This window comes from Balaenoptera musculus, chromosome 7 (genome assembly GCF_009873245.2).
Source record: "Balaenoptera musculus isolate JJ_BM4_2016_0621 chromosome 7, mBalMus1.pri.v3, whole genome shotgun sequence".
NCBI lineage: Eukaryota > Metazoa > Chordata > Mammalia > Artiodactyla > Balaenopteridae > Balaenoptera > Balaenoptera musculus.
In genome coordinates, this window is record NC_045791.1 from 41,987,708 (window position 1) to 42,011,213 (window position 23,506).

The 23,506-nt window shown below is 34.8% G+C and overlaps 1 protein-coding gene across 1 annotated transcript in view; it reads right to left on the minus strand.

Moving 5' to 3' along the window:
* BAZ2B (bromodomain adjacent to zinc finger domain 2B) overlaps nt 1-19,329 on the minus strand; it is a 291,809-nt gene extending 272,480 nt beyond the window's left edge. Inside the window, 1 exon segment of the mRNA XM_036858503.1 lies at nt 17,487-19,329. The gene's annotated coding sequence lies outside the window, so the exon portion shown is untranslated.
* Between the last annotated feature and the right edge of the window lie 4,177 nt (nt 19,330-23,506).

Consider the following 23,506-nt stretch of genomic DNA (forward strand, 5'->3'; position numbering starts at 1 on the left):
TAAGGAAATAAATTAGAATATACACAAAGGCTTGGGGATGTTTGATGTAATATTATTCCACTATATGTTATAACATATGTTAACCAAAAACAATTTAAATGTCCCAAACTTAGATAGTTGAATCAATTATGATATGCTGTTTAAAAATATTTAATGACATGAGAAAATGCTCATAATATAATCCAAAAAGAAAATAAAGTGTAAAAAGCAGAATGCAAAACTACATATATCATTGCTATTTTGTAAAATATATATGTATATATTGATATATACATATATACATGCATACATAGAAAATAGATTGGAAATTAAAACTTTGTTTTATTAAAAAAGAGCAAAAAGCCATTTCTGGTTGAAGAATTCCTGATATTTGGAACCTGAACTCTCTGAAATTTCTTTCCACCAAGGCTGCAATCTCACTGTTGTATACATCCACAGATTTTCCAATTCCCTCTAATTACAGAAGTACTCCTCCTACTAGTTAATGTCAATCAATCTAACATGGGTCTGGAACCTGTTTTTTCTCACTTCTCAAAGAATTTCTGAATCATATTCCCTGCTGCTATATCTTTATTTTCATTATTAAGAAAGTCATCTTCAGCCCACATTTCCTTCCTGAACACTTCCCAATCTCTTTTCCTTTTCCCTTACAAAAAAGAAAAGAAAAGAAGGAAAGAAAGAAAGAAAGAAAAAAAAAGCTATCTAAACTCCATGTTTCTATTTCTTCACCTTTAGTCCAAACCATTCCACTGAAACTATTATTGCCAAGGTCACCAATGTTCTTATCGCTTAATCCAATGGGATTTTTTGTTCTTTCTTAGTTGATATCACAAAAGTATTTCACTCCATGCCCACTCCCATCATTTACACCTTTTAGAGGGGAGGTTCATCACACTAACTTGCTGTTTCATTTATGAACACTTTCGTTTCACTAAATAAACTTCAACATAAAATAAATTTAAAAAGCAAATAATAGAATTTTGGATATTTTAAAGTTTTATCTTAATACTTTTCTGTGTTTTTCAAAACTGATAATTTTTTTAGTAAAAAATACACTTTTAATTTTAAGAAAAGTCATGTTGTACTTCTGAAACTAATATAATGTTATATGTCAATCATACCTCAATTATTTTTTTAGAGTGCTCCTTTTTTAAAAAAAATATTTATTTATTTATTTATTTGGCTGTGCCAGGTCTTAGTTGCGGCACGCTGGATCTTCTTTTGCCACGTGCGGGATCTTCCTTGCAGCATGCAGGATCTTTTAGTTGAGGCATGCAGGATCTTTAGTTGTGGCATGCAAACCCTTAGTTCCGGCATGTGGGATCTAGTTCCCTGACCAGGGATCAAACCCAGGCCCCCTTCACTGGGAGCACAGAATCTTAGCCACTGGACCACCAAGGAAGCCCCTATACCTCAATTTTTTTTAAAGTTAGAAAACAAACAATAAAATGAATATACAAAAAGAAAAATCAAAGGGCAATGAACATGATTAACTGTAAGAAGGAATAACTGGCAAGCTGTAGAGCTGCATTTACAATTTATTTTTATCATAAGCAAGCAAACAGCTCAAATATAATATGAGAATTTATTTTTTAAAGGTCCAAGTGATATTCTCAAATAGTCTTAATTCAGGTATCTAATAAGAAATAGAATTATTTACCAGGATGACAACCCTACCTGATCAATGAAAATTTATTTTTAATATGTTCAGATCTAATAAAATTAATATTTTTTAGAAAGAGTCCTTTTACAAGAGGTAGAAAAAAATAACAATAAAAAATTGACAATGCTTTAAAAAGCTGACCTTTAGTTATATAGTTTAACATTCCTTATAGCAGAGATTTTGAGGAAATGTAGTATAGATAATAAGTACTGATGGGAAGTTGGGCCTTAATATGGGCATTAAAAGACAGTTTTCCTAGCAAAAAGGAATGGGGAAGACTTAAATGCCAAAAATAAAATACAGAACAAACTAGTGGTTACCAGTAGAGAGAGGGGGACAGGCAAGATAGGGATAACATATTAAGAGATACAAACTACTATGTATAAAATAAATAAACAACAAGGATATATTGTACAGCACAGGGAAATATAGCTATTATTTTGTAATAGCTTTAGATGGAGTATTATCTATACAAATATTGAATCACTATGTTGTACATCTGAAACTAATACAGTATTGTAAATCAACAATAGTTCAATAAAAAAAATTTTTTTTAAACCTGAGGAAAAAGAACAAAGTTGGAAGCATAACCATTCCAGACTTCAGACAATACTACAAAGCTACAGTGAGCAAAACAGTGTGGTATTAGCACAAAAACAGACATATGGATCAGTGGAACAGAACAGAGAGTCCAGAAATAAACCCATACACCTACAGTCAATTAATCTAAGACAAAGGAGGCAAGAATATACAATGGGAAAAAAAGACAAGTCTCTTCAGCAAGTGGTGTTGGGAAAGCTAACACCATGTAAAGCTCCATGTAAATCAATGAAATTAGAACACTTCTTCACACCCTCACACCATATAAAAAATCAACACAAAATGGTTTAAAGACCTAAATGTCAGACACCATAGAAGAGAACATAGGCAAAACATTCTCTGACATAAATCGTAGCAATGTCAGTGCTGATTCTGACTGATTCTTAGGTCAGTCTCCCAAGGCAATAGAAATAAAAGCAAAAATAAACAAATGGGACCTAACCAAACTTAAAAGCTTTTGCAGGAAAAAGCTTTTGTTTGCTTAAAAGCTTTTGTTAGGAAACCCTAAACAAAACAAAAAGACAGCCTACAGACTGGGAGAAAATATTCACAAACCATGCCACCGACAAGGGCTTAATTTCCAAAATACTGTACAAACAGCTCATAAAACTCAAGATCAAAAACACAACCAACCCAATCAAAATATGGGCAGAAGACCTAAATAGACATTTCTCCAAAGAAGACATACAGATGGTCAAGAGGCACATGAAAATATGCTCAATATCGCTAATTATTAGAGAAATGCAAATCAAACTACAATGAGGTATCACTTCACGCTGGTCAGAATGGCCATCATCAAAAAGCCTACAAATAATAAATGCTGGAGGTGGTACAGAGAAAAGGGAACCCTCCTACACTGTTGATTGGAATGTAAATTGGTACAGCCACTGTGGAAAACAGTCTGGAGGTTCCTTAAAAAACTAAAAATAGAGTTACCATAGGATCCAGCAACCCCACTCCTGGGCATATAGCTGGAAAAGATGAAAACTCTTAATTCGAAAAGATACATGCACTTCAATATTCACAGCAACACTATTTGCAATAGCCAAGACATGGAAGCAACCCAAGTGCTCATTAACAGACGATTGGTTTAAGAATATGTAGTATGTATATAGAATGGAATATTACTCAGCCATAAAAAAAGAATGAAATATTGCCATTTGCAGCAACATGGATGGACCTAGAGAATATCATATTAAGTGAAGTAAGTCAGACAGAGAAAGACAAATATTATATGATATCACTTATATATGGAATCTGAAAAATAATACAAATGAATCTATATGTAAAACAGAAATAGGTTCACAGACATAGAAAACAAACTATGGTTACCAAAGAGGAAAGGGAGTCAGGGGAGGGATAAATTAGAAGTATGGGAATAACAGATACAAACTACTATATATAACATAGATAAGCAACAAAGATTTACTATATAGCCCAGGGAACTATATTCAGTATCTTCTAATAACCTATAATGGAAAATAATCTGAAAAAATATATATATATATAACTGAATCACTGTGCTGTACACCTAAAACTAACAAAATACTATACATCAACTATACTTCAATTTAAAAAAAAACTCAGCTTCTCTTCAATCTAAAGATTTATACCTTCATTGAGAAAAATTAGTCCTCCAAAATTTATTTTTTAAAATAATTAAATAAATAAGATAAAAATATGAGAAGTGACTATAAAAATTCTGCCAAGGACATTTTTAAGCTTAAAAATGGAAATAAAATGTTTTTAAAAATCTAAAGAACTGACAATTTAATATTTCACATTTCTGTAAATTAAAACACTATTATAAAGCCAAATAATTATAGTAAATATAATTAAAACATACCATTAATATTTAGAAGAATTTATAAATAGTTTCTCATAAACATACTAAGATCTCAGTGCAATAACAGGTAAACGTCAAAGGCTAACTACAAAAGAGAAATACAACAGGTTAAGACACTGAAAAATGGTCACTCTAATTATTCACAGAGATGCAAATTAAATAAGATACATTTTTGGGAATTCCTTGGTGGCTCAGTGGTTATGACTCCGCGCTTTCACTGCCGAGGGCCTGGGTTCAATCCCTGGTCAGGGAACTAAGATCCTGCAAGCCGTGTGGCATGGCCGAAAAAATAAAATAAAATAAAAAATAAGGTACAGTTTTTTGCAACGCAATTGGCAAGGGCTAAAAATAATGAATATACCCAATCCAATGAAAGTGTGGTAAATAGGTAAAGTTATGTATTGCTACTGAGATATAAAATCATACAATGTTTGCAAAAGCCAAATTCACAATACATAGATTAAGAGTTTTAAAATATTCCTAGCATTTGACCCAGGAATTGCATTTCTGGGAATTCGTGCTATGAAATAACGTCAAACAACAACAAATAAAAGCATTATGAATAAAAAATGTTCACTGAAGCATTTATAAAGGTAGGAAGGAAGGACTCTATTTGCACAACCATGTATTCCACCATTAGCACTCAATTGGGGCACAAAGGGAAGAATCTAATAATCTTGTGGGAAGGTAGACAGTTGGGAAGATTTCACAAAAGTAACTCTTCCGAAGGATATTAGAAAATAAGCAGATTCTATCAAGCAAGAAGAAAGAAAATAATAATTGCATATAGGGAAGATCATACGCAAAATCATGGAGTCATGAAATTCTACACTCAGGGATCCATAACATACGGTATGCTGCCTCCTATCTCCCAGTGGTTTTCAGAAAGTGATGTCTGGCAGTGGTATAAATACATACAGAGCTATAAACATAAATGCAAATGAAAAATATTAGGCTAACTGGATGTGATTATTCATCTATACATAATGTGATATACCAGGAGGGAAGTAGAGGGATTTTAAAAAGCAGATGAGAGCCTGTCTTAAGCTAAACTCATCATGAGATTGTATGATGTATTAGAAAGAACATCTAACCACTGGTGAGCGGTAGGCCACAGCCAATCTCTCTAGTTTTCACTTTCATCGTCTGAAAAGGAGGAAATAAGCGTTCAACTACATCAAATTATTGTTATGGTCATATGAAATTAATTTAAATGTAAGGTAATACAATCTCCTACCTCCCCCAACTAGCTCAACCCCATTCCTTTAAATTATGTACCTCATATCAATCCTTCTGCCCATTCACGTTGCTATTAGTCTAGTCATTACCACCTAACACTGGAATTTCTGTAATAAATTACTGATCTTTCTTTTAATAGCCTCTTCTTTCTATAGAGTTAACAGATTTCTTCCAAATTTTTATTTCTAAAACAACTTTTTAATCATGTCACACCTCTGCTTGAAAATCTATTAGCTAACCCAACCCCCTTTCTAACTTTATCTCCCGTGATTTTCAAACAAATTTTAGTTAGGTAGGTTTCCCTCCATCCTCTCCTTTGTTCAGGTTGCTGTTCTAAGCTAAAATATCTACTACTTCCTTCAAAGCCCAACTGAAGTTTCACCATCTCCCTGAACCCTTTTAAATCCAAAGCAATTTTTTTTAACATTTTGGGGACAGGAATACTTAAGCACATAAACTATCTCAAACCATGCAAACTTCATATACAGTAGAAACTCATCTTACTGGTGGATTGGGGAGTGTGGTAGGTTCTATTCAGTAGGTTGTATTAAAATATAATAAAAAATGTCACCTTAAATCAACTATACTCCAATATTATTAAAATTTTAAATATATATCATTGACATGGACCACACTGAAGACAGATTATACTGTCCCTCATAAGTCCAACACAGCCAGTTTTACCACCAACAATAAAGCAGATGTAATTTATGTTAATTGAGCTCCGGATACCCATAACTAGCCTGCATTTAGAAGCTATGATGATATACAAAAAACATTTATATTAAGACATAAGAGCCACATTTACTGCAAGATGCCCCACTGTGAGAGTTACTCAGGAACAGAGAGCACCGGACATGTATCCCACTTGGAGCATAAGTTCACTAAGTCAACGATGGCTATTGAAATTGTTTTTCGGGACTTCCCTGGTGGCGCAGTGGTTAAGAATCCGCCTGTCGGGCTTCCCTGGTGGCGCAGTGGTTGAGACTCTGCCTGCCAATGCAGGGGACACGGGTTCGAGCCCTGGTCTGGGAAGATCCCACATGCCGCGGAGCAACTGGGCCCGTGAGCCACAATTACTGAGCCTGCGCGTCTGGAGCCTGTGCTCCGCAACAAGAGAGGCCGCGATAGTGAGAGGCCCGCGCACCGCGATGAAAAGTGGCCCCCGCTTGCCGCAACTAGAGAAAGCCCTCGCACAGAAACGAAGACCCAACACAGCCATAAATAAAATAAATTAATTAATTAAAAAAAATAATACTTTAAAAAAAAAAAAAAAAAGAATCCGCCTGTCAATGCAGGGAACACGAGTTCAACCCCTGGTCCAGGAAGATCCCACATGCCGCAGAGCAACTAAGCCCCAGCACCACAACTACTGAAGCCCACACGCCTAGAGCCGGTGCTCCACAAGAGAAGCCACCTCAATGAAAAGCCTGCACACCGCAACTGAAGAGTAGCCCCTGCTCACCACTAGAGAAAGCCTGCGCACAGCAATGAAGACCCAATGCAGCCAAAAATTAATTAATTAATTTAAAAAAGAAATTGTTTTTCCTTTCCTACCCCAAACTTTTCTCCTGACATAAATAATTGAATTTCTAATATAAAAATCACAAAAGATGAGACTTTCTGTACATCCTTTCTATGTAAATTATTAACTCCTTGAGCATATTATGGACGATGCATTTTATTTCTGGGCACCTTGAATTGTTTCTAGTTATTAAAAAATAGATGCTGACCTGATTCTTGTTCTCAATTTAACTAACAATTTATTTAACTAATCAATGCTGCCTAATACAGAACTATTAGCATATCACAACAGTACTAAACATGAGGAACTAGTAAGTGATTGTTTCCATGGGTGGCTACAGTATTATTTTTTGCTCACTTGTGAAGTGCTAAGATTACAAATACAGAAAAAACATTCATTTTTACCCAGGCCCATGTACTTAATTTAGTTGTATCTCTGGACTTCAGCTGCAACATATCAGATGCTCCCTCCTAAGAATAAAATATTTGCAATAAATTGCAAAAAATGACCTATTTCACAAACGGTGTTTCACATTAAAATGAAAACGGTCAAATTCAAGGTACTATGTCACAGAACAACACTTCTTTTAAAACAAAAACAGGGAAATTCTGGTCACATTCTATTTAGCTCTTCCCCTCCTCACCCCAGCATGCCTTGCTCCTACCTAGTACAAAAGCATTTACATATTCTTTAAACCAATTCTTCTCTTTTATGAGTTTTGGCAAGTACGTCTCTTTCTGGAGAGGGAAGGGGAAAGAGCTTTTACCTAACTGGCCAAAGTTATTACATGTTCTCTTCCTGGACAAACGATCTTACTGTTTACACAGCCCTTCCCTAACCCGTCAACTTCCTACTTCAAAATCCCAAGGTATGATTATAGATAAGAGTTATTTTCTCAACAACTGCTAAAAATATTAATAAGAACGCACAGGAATTTAATGCTAAGGTACTTGGACCAGAATGAAGAAAATCTTGATACTTTCCAAGAGGACTCAATTACGTAACAGTGCTACACTCCTCTTGACCCCCTTTAAAAGCCTTCTTTGAAACTGTCTCTTCTTTTTGTCGTTGTTACTGCCTACCCTCAACAACATTTCCTTTAGCTCTGCAGTACCCTTCTTTTAAAATAGATGTGACCCACAATCTCTGTTACTGTTGCCTTGCAGACCCTATTTCTTTCATTATGCTACACTAATAACCCATAAAAGGAGAAATACATTATCCTGTGACTTACTGGCCGCTCCCTAATTTTTTCAGATGCACAAGAGAGGCTTTGCTCCTTCTTACATAACCGTAATGGTTTTTTTGTTAACGATGACCCTTTTCCCAAGGAAGTCCAGAAGCTATGTTTCAACAACCATGTCATCGTGGAAACCAGAAAAGATAATAAGTATGGCTTCTCTCTAAACTCAGACACTAGATAGCCTCCTATTTCCACTCATTTTCACATTTCATTTACTCAAAACTCATCATCATCAAGATAAGAAATGATTACATAAAAGTTTTAAGGTTTTCTTCTAACACATCCCTTCAAGTAAATGTTCATCACAATATTGCAAATAAGGAAAATGAATAAACTTCATTATCTTAGTACAGCAACAGTGAAGTATGGAAAAGTCTAATCACCGAAAATTATGACACTTTCTTGTACATTTGAGTTTGAATTTTTTTTAATCATTCCTTTTCATATTTTCTATTCTTCGTGGAATTTCTATTATAAGTGAAATTCAGTACTGAGGTAATTTAAAGTAAGGGCTTATACATTTGGTTGCTTTTTGTCCTTATGGATATTCCCATTATTGACAGTGCAGCCAGTATGTCGGTCTGTCTTCATTCATCCAAAGGAACCAGAAGAAGTAAAAGTGTTTGAGTCAGAGACATCAAACCCCCTTGGAAAGCTAGTTCGTCATCATCAAATCTAAAAAAAGGGAAACAGAGGTGACGTCCTCTTTGCTCAATGTTCTTAGTAGGTATGACCGTGCATTAGGTTTCAAGAAAAAACATTTATAGAAGCATAGGAATATAATGAGGGAGAAGAAAGTGGTTCTGGTTAATCTTACATTAAGCACAATATTTGAATAACTCTGACCAGAAAGGGCAGTTTTGTCAGTTATAACCTGGCTTCCACAAACAACAGTCCTATCATTGAAACGGATGATTTGAAACTGATCAACCCACCTTCTCCAGAGAAAGCCAAGCAGCAGACTTTGACAGCAATGGAGGAAAAGCAGGACCCCATAACATTTTCTTTTCCTTCTGGGGTGACCCCAAAAAGGCTGCACAACTACTCCAGATGCCCAATAGATCTAGCCTGAATTAATTTGTTCTAGAGGGGGCTCAGGCTGTCCTATTTTAGTTGCATTCTTTCTTCTAGATCTCTGAATATTCAGTTTATTCATTCTTCTTGGTCTAATTCAAAGCTGCCTAAACCAAAGAGCCTTTTCTAATTATTCTGAACAAAAGTCATCTCTCGCCTACTCTGAGCTTTCACAAACTTTATTCCACGAGTATGCTTGAAGACAGCATTCAGTACAAACTTGATGAATGAAGGTAGCTGCCCTCCTTTTCCCGTATTATTAGTACTAGAACAATAAAAGTGTATCAAATACCTGTGATTCTCCTGTAGTTGTGGTTATTGAGTCAATTCAGTTTTCAAGTACTGGCTAAATTTTCTACTGTTTTGTTGGGTTACTAATATTTTAAAAATTGAATCCATTACCTCACCTTTCTTTTTATCTAAATATAATTATCTGTTATTATAATGAGAACCAGAAAAGGTAGACAAATAAAATCCTAAACCTTCATTTTGGTGAAAATCTAAGGACTTCTCTCCATCTGATCTACCAAGAAGTGGGGGAGGAAGCGAAACTAGACTCATTTGAAATTTACTTCCTTTTATTTCCTCGGCTTATTCTGTGTTAAGATGCTAAAGAGCAGGGAAACAACTGAAAGGCCAATAGTCAAAAGGGAGAGAAAAAAAGGGCATAGAATAATTCACAAAATGACTAATGCAACCTCCAATAATGGCAAATTAACTATATATATATATATATATATATATATATATATATATATAAAGTTATTGCAAAACTAAAACATTGTCCTTTAATAACCTTTGAATTTATTATTTAGAAAAAAGTACAGCCTACTATCAGCTAGATTAAATTTGGCCATATATTCTGTGATATTACCAACATATCCAGCCATTTGTGAAGCCAAGAAACAGTAAAATGCACTCTTAGGACTGGTACTCAACCTTGAAGTGCTGAAAGCTACTTCATCATCTAGTGTAGGGACAAACACATGCATGCACATGTGAACCTAACGCTATGCTGTGTGGAAAGCTTGATATCATCACCACACCACTGTAAATCACTCAGGCATCCACTTACTTCAACATACACAAATCAAGGCAGAGCTCCCTGTGATTCCTACCAGAATATCTGAAATCACATTTAACATTTTCTCCTCCTACTCTTCTCACTTGGGATAAGTGATTTTCTTTTCAATGTGAAACCTTGGGATGTAGTGGTTTCCTCCTCTCTTTTCAGTCACTACTAGGCAGCACAACATGCAGGAAACTATTATAGCTGGACTAGCTTACACATGTCATTTCAATACTGTAACCGTATAGCTGTGCTTTATATTCCAGAAGTGACCCAAAAAGCAGAAGAGACTCCTCATTAGACTCCTTCTAAAAATTCTGAGTAGCTTTATAGTTTTAGGATTAGCATTATTCTAATCCAATTGTAATGTCTTGTTGATTTTTCTTTCTATCTTGCCTTACACCACTCAAAATTAAAAGTACTGTCATTTTACTACATATTAGATGAAACTGTTTTACACGCTAATTAATCACAATTTATTGTTTGTGTTGTTTCTTAAAACTATACCCAACTAGTAAAATATAATTGACAATATTTTTATATCAAAGATAATTTGGTTATTCATCTATGGACAAAATCATAAAACATATTTTCCAAAAATTACAATGGTTGTACAATCTAGGTCGGTTTGTTCTGGGCCAAGAGGAGACATATGATGAGTAATACATTATTGACCTTTTACATTTGGTTCCTTCAAAGCTTCTTCATTTTATACAGCATTTAGTTTAAATATTTAAAATTGAAGCTGTTCTATGTTGCAAACACAGCTAAAATGAAGAGCTTCTGTAGCAGCAGTGACCAGATTTTAAATGCAGGTAGATCAATAAAAAAAAAAAAAAAATCCACCAAGCACAGGCTCCATGTGTGAGTGGAATGGTTTATAATAGCTTGCAAATGACTATGTGCTTGCTGTAACCAGCTGTTCTTAAATTATGAATATGCAACCAATTCATGTTAAAGCCAAATCCCAGCACTATTTCTACAGAGAAATCCCAGTAGTTTTGCTTGTTCTACATGTTAGTTCTGTTAAGGATACAAATAGCAGTAAGCTTCCGAACAAATAGGACCAAACTATTGGCATTTCATGCACCGGGTCCATTATCACAGCAGGGGATGTCAATCATTGGTACATTCCTATAACAGCTCAGGCAATATAACAATGATCTCGTAGGAAAAAAAATCAAAATCTCTGCAGCATACTCAAAGTCCTTCTGACAACCTAATGCTTTCTTACTTCGGCCAATCAGATTGTCAGACCTGACCTACTAGAAGACTTGCATCAAGCTTGAAACATTTAAAAACATCAATCATAAAAACAAAGACAGGACACTGAATTATACAGTATTAACCTCCAGGGTTTGCATACAAAGACCTTAGATTTATTTATGTCCCAGCGAGTTAAGAGCTTCAGGACACCGTTCTTTACACCAAACTGACTGCCAATTTGATGAACCTCTCTGCCCTCAGCAGGAGTGCACCGTCTTTGATTAATGAGTGCATGCTTGTGGAAGAGTGTCAAGAGCAGAAAACAGAGGAAAAACACACAATTATGTCTACACATAGCTGAAGTACAATAATTACCTGCAAACAAAATGCTCCTTTTTCCTTACATACACAGGCACACGTGTGAATACACAAAGTTAGTAAAGGTTCTGATCTATGTATTACCTTCATTATTACTGTTATCTTTAACATTTAATTTTTATTTGAAAGGCATTAAAAAACCAAAGTACAAGCCAAATGTCATAAATTATAAAAACAACTTTTCAAAGCATTAATTTATTTTTAAAAACAAATTAAAAACACCTTATCTTACATAGTAAATTCTAAATATGTGGGATAAAAACTGTACTTACTTTCACCTCATATTCTTATAAGAGCTATTCATTTAAAAAGCTCAATGTTTAACTTAAAATATCAGGTCTCTTAGATATTTTACAGCTCAAACTATGTTATGACTTGCCACAAATCACAAAGCATTCAAAACACATTTAAAAGTCATGTAAATTCGTTTAAGCTCCATATGTAATTGTAAATTAATCAAATATATATTTTGCTCATAATTCCAAAGTTAGTAGAGTCAACAGAAAAACTTATGAATGAAAGTTTAAACTTTTTTTGACTCTTCTGTTTAGAACTGCTTTCCTTTAAGAAACCCAATGTGGAAAAACTCCTATTTAAATTATGGGATGCTTATTTGCACTACAATTAAAATTACATCATCTCTAAAAATGAGTTAAGCATTGAGATTCCTTTAAAAAAAGCTTACATTTAATATACAACTCAATTTACCATTTAGTTTATATGAATATCTGACATGACACAAATATTTTATGAGTAAATATATTTCTCAAAAATTAAATCATAGGCTAAGGTAACAGAATAATTTTAAGAAACTGCATGGTGATTATATTAAAAGGTTATATAAAAGCATTATTACCCAAATATAAATTTTACCTTTAGTCTCAGTAATGTATGATCTATTTAAAAGAAAAGCATGTTCAGAAAACTTATTTCAGGAAATCATAATTCTGAAATCACTCAGCAGTGTATTATAAGTGTTTAAATTTGTTTATATTGTATAAGAAGTCCTTTTAATGGGATTTACCTCAGCAAATTACCTATTCTAATTATCAATTTCACATTTTAAGAATTTCTTTTAAAAGCAAACTTTTAAGTACGTTATAAATGTCAAGCTCTTTGAAAAAGCGTTAGTGTACTTAAAGATTTTAAAATTAAAAATCAATAAATATTACAACTAGAAAATATCTCTTAACATAGAGATAAGCTACATTTTATCCTTAAACTTATCACCCTTAAGTTTTTTTACACAAATTTTTTAAATGTGTTTTTTTCTGTTGAGATTATCACTTGTCATTCTCCTTTCCTATCTCCTCTCCCACCAAAAAAAAAAAAAAAAAAAAAAAAGCAAAGCAAGTAATTAGAAAAAGTAGAAAACACTTCGCCACCAATGGTGATCTGACACCATTTTAATACCACAGTATGACAGTTGAAACTACCAATAAAAGTTACTAGTACAATAAAAATATAATTTCAAATTTTAAAATCATTTAATGACTACTAGTCAATTATTTAATGATATTTTACCTCCTTATAAAGAAAAGTAAACCCCAAATTGCCCTTTTCCTCAATAATTCTTTTCTCCTCTGATTATCTTCTGCAAAAAAAGTTTAAAGAAATGTTTATTCAAACAAGTCAACATTTATTAAATAAGGCACAGTATTTTTAAAACCTTATGATATAAAATATTTAATTAAATACAAGCAAAAACTTCTTAAAATACCTCGCTAGGTAACTGAACTAATCCCTCAGAATATCAAGTTTATTAAAAATCATTAAACCTTGATAATGTAATTTCATCTAGGGGTCAAAATCCCCACATTACTTTGTGCTAAATCATACCTTCTTTTGGTGGTTCTAGCTAGGACTAGGTCAAAAACCCAAAAACTACAACTTAAAAGCTTTCTTTGAGAAATCTTTAAACCTAAAAGTAATCAAGTTCTAATGCATACTTTCACTAATTCAAGGAGATAAGACAAAAAACTGAACTTTCATGCAACTGTGATATCCTACATCTTGTATAGTAACACAAAAGTAGCAACAAAGACATTAACAATTGCAGTTGGAGCTGGGAGTGACTGTTCTGTTTCAATTCAATGACACCACTAATGGCTTCTTAGCAGCTCCATGAAATCAACCAGCTGTCAAGTTGATACATCAGAAGGAACAGTTATGCACTCCCTTAAGAAAAAGCAACACATCAGGATGTTTGGCAAAACATCTGCTCCTTTACACTGCAGTTCTATAATAAACATGCAAACAAAGAAATGGGAGAAAGGGCAACAGAATTAAAATTCCAAGGTTTCCATTACAGTCTCATATGCATTTTAAATAAATGGCTTATAAAAATAAAAACAAATTTCTGCCAAATTGAATACTTTTATTTTAAATCTTTTGAAAATGCAAAATGTAATTACTCAGATTCTTCTAGAAAGGCAAAACCTACACACAAATCTTTCCATTTTTAAAACTGAGAGTAAACTATAGTTACCAAGTAAAACCTTATTATTGTTATGCACAAAATCAAAAATTAATACTAAAATATATCCTTCTTTCATTTAATATGTATTTAGTAACTTATGCCAACAGTATTCTATTAAATGCATTTCCAAGGCTGAAGAGTCTAAAAATATTTTTCAGTAGTTTGAAAGAGTAAATGCTGCTACACAGTTCAGCCCTAGTTTAACATATAATAACAGTAAATATACTATTCTCTGTATTTCAAAATATATATCTACTCCTACTTCTCTCCAAACCATTATATGAGTACAACAATATTAAGTTCTTACAAATAACTTCCTGTTTTAAAGCATACAATTTGATTTTCTAAAAAAAAGAAAAACTCTTGTCATCACAGGCTTAAAATAATTTTATATTCAACCATTCATTTCAAACATTTGTAAAATCTTACTTTTTTCTATCTGAAACTTACAAGCACCTCAGTGTGTCTAAGTTATTGATTATGCAGCACAGTGACAATATGTACAGTGTTTACAATAGGTGTGAGACATCAAATGTACTTAACTACCATTTTCTTAAACTGCTTATCCTCTGTTGCTTGCCATTTATAATCTGCCAAATCTTCTAGTCCTTTGTTGCATGTATAATTTAGAACCATCTGTTCTATGTGCTTTTAACTATTTAAACATTTTTCATCTACCTACAACTCTCATAAATGGCAGGCTCAATTCAGTCAAGCTTTCTATATAGCGTTTTACATAAAGCAAATTCCTAAATAAATAGCATAGCAGATAACACCAAATAAGACTGCTACAGAGATAAAAGCATACCACATACAACATAAGTTTTTATGTGTTAGACAAACCTTTTCAATGTACTCAGAAATGTTTCTATTAGCTTTTTTTGAGTTAACTGTAGTCAATGTTTTTCCCCAACCCAGAAGACAAAGAGAATGCAAATTAAATAGACAGTTTCATGTCCTTGTTAGAAGAGAAGTAAATATGCTGACTGAAAATGACTACAGGAGACAGAATTCCACTTTCCCATTCAATTTACAGTGCCTCTTATTTATATACCAGTCAGTGTATCATTAAGTTTGATCATGTGACCAACCGAACTTTAGTGAGGTGAAAAACTATTTTAGACAAGCAAATTAAAACACCAGTTTTTATTGTTTATCTTTTCATAATGGTTGACAAAGGGCATATAACTTGAGATTATAAAATATATTTTAAAATCAATTCTGCCTTTTAAATACTAACTACATTTTCACCAGTAGTTTTACTTAATACTGCTACTAAATTTTTAAAGTATCCAGTATCTCCAGGTATTTTCAATAGTTGTATCTTTTCAAATGTAAAGGCATATGTAAAAAATATAAGTTAATTACAAAAGGGGATCTAAGTCATCTAAAATAAGTATACGTAAATATTAACCAAGCTGATTAAAGACAAATCCACAGAAGAGAGTCGAGTAAATAAGAAAGGAAACATGCTAATTAAAAATAACATTCAAATCCTTTAAAGTATAAGAAACATGCAGACAAAAGCTAAGTGAATACCAAAGGACACTATAAAAGTTTCCACCATTTTTTTGCACATAATTTTCCACCTGTTACCAAAACATAAAATGTGCAGGAACTGAGGGCTCACTTTGAGAGAACACAAAAATAAGCAGCACAGCTTATCGTCAGCCTGTTAAGTTACATGGTCCTTTACATGGTCGCTTAAAACAGGAAAAAAATTAAGCGAACAATTTACTCCCGGGAAAATTTCTCCATAAAGTTTACATGACGTCACTGGACCCCCTGAACATTCCCTAAACTTTAAGTCTTACCCAGACACACTTTTCGACTTTCTAAGGCTTCTTTCCATTCCTTAAAAAATAAGAAAAAAAAAGAGGGACTTGGGAATAAAAATTGCCCAAGATGGCGAAACGCTTGTTGTTTAGAGGGCAGAGGGAAAAAATGGAGGATATTGTAATATACACAAAGGGATAAATTTCAACAACTCGGCCAAGGACTGCAGCTGCTTCTCTCTTTATAAGGAAGCAACACACAAAAGATAAATACAGAGGGAGAGAAAAGAAGGGAAAATCTCCCAAACAGCAGGGCCAGCTCTGACTCTCCGAACACTTCCTTCCTTTCCCAAGTCCCAATTCTAGGGTTCGTGGAACTACTTTAAGAGGAGAGGAGCCGCGAAAGGGAAGGGGGAGGGGGAGCAACAAGAAGACTAGAAGACCGAAGAAGAGTTGAGAGCAGGGGGCAGCTCCCGGGGAAGAACTGCTGGGAGACAGACATTACTGTCGGAAAAGCTATGCTCCTCTAATCCTCTGCGTACTGAAACAGACCTTCCCAGGTATCCAGATCTTTTCCCAGTCCCACCTGCCCGCCCCCCCCGCCCCACCAGCTCACTTTCTGTAAACTCCTGAGCTCCCAGCTACTACGGGAGAGAGAGCAAAAGAGGCCCGAATCGGGGGTGGGGTGGCAGGCGCAGCTAAGCAGTCCTACAGGGAAGAGGGGGCGGAGGCAAAAAAGGGCAGCAGTAGGCGGACGGGGGTTGGGGGGGGGGATCTTGAAACTACCCCGGCGGGGATGGGGGGAGCAGCGGCTATTCCCGGGTAGGAACGGCGATCGCAACATTGCCAGAGGTTATTTTTTTTGAGAAGCCAAACTGTTGGCGGCGACCTGAGCGCTGGAAGCCGAAGGGAGGAAGGACACGCGAAGCCCCGGCGGCCGAGCAGGGCGGCCGGCACAAAGGAGGCGGACTCGCCACGGCAGCGTCTGCCCGCGCCGGCGGAGGCACGGCCCGCGGCCCTGCTAGACCGAAGTCCCGCACCGGCAGCTAGGAATAAAGTTTACATTCTCCTGAGACCGCACCCCCCTCTCCCACCCAGAACCGCGCATCTCCGCGTCCTCCTCCCCCAAACTGCACTCGGGACCCCGAGCACCACCCCAGCCTTCCAGCCAGCACAACAAAGAGACAGACCGACCGGCGAGGGTAAACAGCCGCGGCAGGGCGAGCAGGGCGGGCAGGGCGGACAGGGCGAGCGCCTCGAGATAAGCAACTCTGGAGTCTAACCCGCTCTCTGGAGCGTAGTTTCTCCTTTTCGGTTTCAACCGGCTTTACAATATTTGGAATTTTCATCTTCACCCGCACCCCTCACACCCGAGGATTTTAAACTCACCTTTACTTTCGAACTGAGAGTTGCGGTGGATGGGAATTTTGCCTTCCCCAGATGGTTGAAGGTTACGATTTTTGTTTTTGGAAACCCCACCACCTCCTTATTTCTATTATTATTTTTGCAAGAAAAGTATAAAGAGAGTTGGAGTGGAGGTGAGATTTGTGATCGGGAAAGCCCTGGACGCCCTCCTTCTCCGTCTTCCGCCTCTCTCTCTCTGATTAGTTCCTATCCAGCAGCAGATTGAAGCAGGAGATGATTCTTCTCAAGGTTTGTTCAGCAGCTTCACTTCTAGGCGAAGGCTTCATGAACCAAGTGACGTCAACCAACGAGGCTTCTCTCTCTCTCCTCTCTCTAACAATGAAAGTTGCTGTTAACAAGGGAAAAAAGAGAATTGTTTATACCATTTCAGTTCCAATAATAAATGACCTATCAGCTCCTAAAGTAGCCAGGGGAGGGAGGGGGTTGCTTCTTCCTCCCAAGAATCCTGTAGCTTTGAGTTTGCAGCGATCCTTGTCCCAGGAAAAAGTTAAGGAACTCAAATGTTTTGTTTTGCTTTTAAAAGTAGAGAAGACAGAAAATAGGATTGAAAACGTAATTAAAAAAAAAAAGTACACTGGCGAATAGGGAGCATATATTAACCATTTCTACCTAAACTTTTTTGTCTGTAAACTCAGAATTTGGTTAAAGTCTAAAAGCCAACTAATGTAATATGCCAAAAATTCGTGGATGTTTGGAACTCAAAATAAAATAAAAAGCTGGACGCAAAATGGTCCCGGGGTAAAACGCTACTGCCCTGACACCGGCAAGTTAAGCTGCTGTAATGTTTATGGATTGAGTTAAAATTTAAATAAAACGTTAAATAGTAAATCATTTTAAAGTTATAAGTTAGAACTGTAAAAGGTAACCTCAATAGTTTCTCCCCCCAGCTTCTGAGAGGGAAAAAAGAAAGGGGGGGAGGATAGCTAATTGTACGAATTAGAACACTTAAAAAATCAAGTTAAAACTGGGTAGCCCATTGCTCCATCTTTAAATTACACACAAGGTATGCTATTTGTCTATCCCCAGAATTTCTTCCAACTTCCTATTTTTTACCCTTCCATTTTCTCCCACCAATTTCAGCCTCCTGAAACCAAAAAGTTATAGGTGAAGTAAACCCAATTCCCTCCTGCGGCACACCACCCTGTAGCTTCCTAAAAATGATTTTTTTAAAAGGGCCTTAACCTTGGTAATGCATTACCCAAGAAGATAAATAATTAAACATTTTTTTCATTGAGGTAGTGTTTTTCCCCTGGAACACATTAAAGTCTCAAAAGTTCATATAATTAAAACTTGCATAATTTAATTTTCAGGATAAAGAGCAAGTGAAAGGCAAGCTATAGAAAATTAATTTGACCATATATGTATATTTTGTACATGCATATGTGGATAAATGTATCTTAAAAGATGCTATTGTTTTATGTTTCCTCTTCAGCCACTGGCTGTGATTTTAATTGTGCTGGAGGATCTTCATTAGTATTAACACATGGGGAGATTTCACAAAGCTGCTTCATTAAGAAAAAAAAAAAAAGCTTGGCAGACTAGGTCTTTTTGCATGCACTGAGAATGTCAGCCTTACCTCGGTCATTTGTAACATAATAAGTGCAAGTACAATGATTGCAATGCAGGAGCGCTGGGGGGAAGGGCAGAAATACTGCCTGTCTAATAGGGATATCTGAAAAGAAGGCTGCTCATTATATAGTAAAATGTATGCTAAAAATTAGTGAAGATGATGTCTCAGGAGACTGATGCTAAATAAATTAATGTGCTGATATGTTTTTAATTATTATTTTTGTAGTAGTTTATTTCATTCTCAGGATTCACATTGAGCAGCAAAGCTGTGCTAGCACTTATTGATTTTTTTTCCCTGCCACATTCCCGGAATACAGATTTTAATCATTTCACTACACCACACTCAGTAATTTCATTAAAAACTGAAACCTTCCATCCCCAGAAAAGCATTTAATTTCAATGACATACAATTTCAGTCTTAGCAGAAAACTGTCTCTACAGTAAAAGCTGGCCTAAGGTTCAAATGCATAATTTAATCCTGAGTTTTCCATGCTCTGCATTCCTTTGAAGCTATAATTTGAGTAACTACCTAATAACTGTAATAAGGATAATAATTTCCTTATAATATATTATTAACTCATATTTAATTAACTCAGAGGCCAAGCTCTGTACATGTATGACTGGTCAACAGTTCCACAGTATCAAAATTTACTAATAATGTTATAGAAGAAAAATACAGACTACAACAAGTGTGGAAAGCCAGCATTTACATATTACCTTAGCAAAGTAACATATAAAAAAGTTCATGCATTTTATAGAATAGTGGTCATTACTCAAAACAGTATTTTAAAATATTTGGAAGTAAACAAGACAATTCACTGATATTTCTATATGTAAATAAAGTATTTTAATATTAATATTTCAACAATCCATTTCTGACATTTTGCCTAATCACTAGCATTACTGTTGAAAATATTCAATTTTGAAAGGATAAAAAGAAATAGCTAGATTCAAATTGTCTCAATTTTCATAAAGAATTCTCTTAAAACATTTCTCTTGAAATAAAGTTGTGGCAAACTTGAATAACTTAGATGACTAGGATGTATCCTTTACTTAAATACTTTAAACAGTATACTGCAAAGCATAGTTCAATTTTTGGTTCCAATAACATTTTGAAATAGTACTGGGTTTGAAGATGGCACACTGGTTTTCCAAACAATAAGTTTCATAAGAATATGTAATTTACATTGCCTAGTTTTTAGAGAAAAAAACCAGTGGGGGAAACTATTTAACATAAGAAAACTCATTTAGTAATTTAAAGTTTGGATATATGCCTAATCAATAGAAAAAATGGTTCACAGATAATGAAAGTGATTAACTTATAGAAAAATTCACATTAAAAATTCCTATCATTCTCCTGGGAGACTTTAGAACCACAGTTCAAAAAAATTTTTAAAGAGAGTGTGTGTATGTATATATATATAATTTAAAATTGAAGCCACATATAACACAAAGTTGTCTTTTTCCTTGGTTGAATGATGAAGTAACTTAAAACAAAATAAGACTTAGTGTCATCAAAGGTTAGAATAAGGGCTAAAACTGGTGATAATGAAGAACTTGATCTTGGTGTCTTTAAAATATATTAAAACTATATTTTTATTATCATCAGGGCTCTTTACATAGTTTGAAAAATATTTTTGCAACATTCTTAAAGGTGAAATACCATTAAATGAAAATCAATAATTAAAATAGTTGACAAATGAAAAACTCACAGATTGATATCTAAAATTCATAAAATGAATTTCTATATTTCAATAAAAAAAGCTTCAATTTTTATATTAAACTATATCTTTAAAATAATTTGTTGTTATTTGGTAATTCAAATATATTAATTATCCAATTTAATCTATACCTTTAAAACTGATTTTTAAAAATAATGATACACTAAAAATTTGAAACTGGATTACTCCAGTATTTGATACCCACTTACTAAGAAGTTGTGCCTAAATTATTTTTTAATATGATTCCTTCCCTTTTTCACATTATCACATTTGATCATTTCAGAGATGACAACATAATCATAGAGTTGAGGGGGAAAAAAAAAGAGAAAATAATCACAAGTTTTAAAATAATTTGTCTCCCATAGCACTTAGTCTTCTACTTAAGATCATCATCTAAATCAATACCTGATCATGTACAGAACTGTAAAAGAATTTAATGATCAAATAGATCTTTTCCAATATAACATAATTATTTCTGAAATTCTCTGTGATACATACCTAAACTAACTACTAATACCAATAATTCAACTAAATTTTAATGCCATAAGCTAATTATTCCACCACTATAGACTAAATTGTTGCACTTTATTCTATAAAGCATCATCTATTTTTAGGACCAAGACAGAACTTCTTAAACAGGCAGATACAAAGATGGACAGGTATTTAATTTACTACTGTAGGTATTGTACATGGACCTTCAAAGAGTAAGGAATTGCCATGGATAGAGAACAAAGTCTAGGCTGACTACAAACTACAAAAAGCCAAACGAAGGAGAGATCTTAATAGTAGAACAAGCTGGCCACTGTCATGTCTTGTTTCTGTTTCAATCAGTACAGACTAATGAAGCTTTATTTGTTTTCATTCACTGAACAAACATTTGAGTGCTTGCTGTATGCTGTGCACTCTGCTAGAGGCTGGAAAAACATGAAAAGCTCACATTCTGGTTGATGTTGAAAGTGTGAAATTCCTGGGAGATTAAAGACTCACAAAAATCACATTATAAAGATACAAATAATAAAGTTTTGTGAGAATATAGAGGATGGGGCAACTAATTCTGACTGAGAGTCTATAAAAAGCTTTATCAAAGAAATGCCATTTGAACTGCATCTCAAATACTGAGAGCTTACCAGGCAAGGAAGGCAGGGGCAGATTCTAAGTGAAAGAAACCATAAATTTAAATGCAAAGAGCTACTAGGTGTGATGTCCATCCACTAGTGAGAAATTCATTGTAACAGGAATATTCAGTGTGAGGTGTGGAATAACAGGAACTAAGGAGGAAAAGGAGGCTAGGACCTGAGAGTGAAAGGCCTTATGTACCATGGTTGAATTTATCCTGAGAACCAACAAAGGTCAGCAAAGAAGTGACATGATCAACCTTATTTTTAGGGAAAAATAACTGTGTAGGCAGTGCAGATGATAGGCTGTAGTATGAAGAGATTGCTTAACAGCCCATGAGAAAAGGGGTAAGAGACAGTGGTATTGGAGGTTTAAAGCCAGACATTTTTGAGGTAAAATGTGGATTTTGTGACCAACTGAAGACAGAGAGAGTTAAAGGAAAGGAAGGACTAAAGGAAAACTAGAGAGGTTTCTGGCTTAGGGAACTGGGTAAATGCTGCAGTCATTTAGTAAGGTCCAGAATACATAAGGTAAAACAAATCATAAGGTAGTCTGGAATTAGACCTTGGATTTATGCTTTATAAGTTTTTTGTTGTTTTTTCTGCCATGCTGCGCAGCATATGGGATCTTAGTTCCCTGACCAGGGATCGAATCCACACCCTCTGCATTGGAAGCGCAGAGTCTTAACCATTGGATCGCCAGGGAAGTCCCCATAGGTCATTTTTAAATGGGATTATTAAAATCAACTGGACAGCTTTTTCAAAATATACATACCCAGGCCCAATATCTAGAGATTCACTAGGTCTGGGTGGGGGCCTAGTATTTATTTCCTTTTTTTAAAAAAACTCTGATGGTGCTTCTAATAAACACTGCTGATTAAGAATGCTGTTATGTGACTTCCCTGGTGGTTCAGTGGTTAAGATTCCACCCTTCCACTACAGGGGGCATGGGTTTGATCCCTGGTCGGGGAACTAAAATCCTGCATGCCGTGCCACAAGGCACACACCACCACCACCACCCCCCGAAAAAAAAAAAAAAAAAAGAACGCTGTTATAAGCACAAGTTGGTTATAAAATTCATTTGGAATAAAAAAAACAAGAAAAGCCCAGAAAACTCTGAAAAAGAGCATTGGGAGTAGGGGGAGGGTATAATATCAGATATTAAAATATGCTATAAAGGCTTAATAATTTAACAGTGGCATTGGCACATGAAATAAAAAGACCAATAAACACAATAGAAAGTTGAGAAATTACCCAAGTGCATATGGAAATTTAACTTAGACAAAAGCTGTATCTCAAAGCAGTAAGGAAGAGATGGACGTTTTCATAAGTGACGTTGGGATAACTGGGTAGTCATAAGGAAAATGACGAATTTGGATCTGTTCCAAGAATAAATTTCCAAAAGATCAGATATTTAAATATAAAAATTTGAACCACACAAGTACTAGGAGAAATTATGGGTCAATTCCTCTATAGTTGGAGAGTAGGGAAAACGTCCCTAACAATGGTCAAAACTAGATGCAGTAAAGTGAAATATCGGGAAATCTCAATATGTAAAAATAAAAAGCTTTTGTATTGT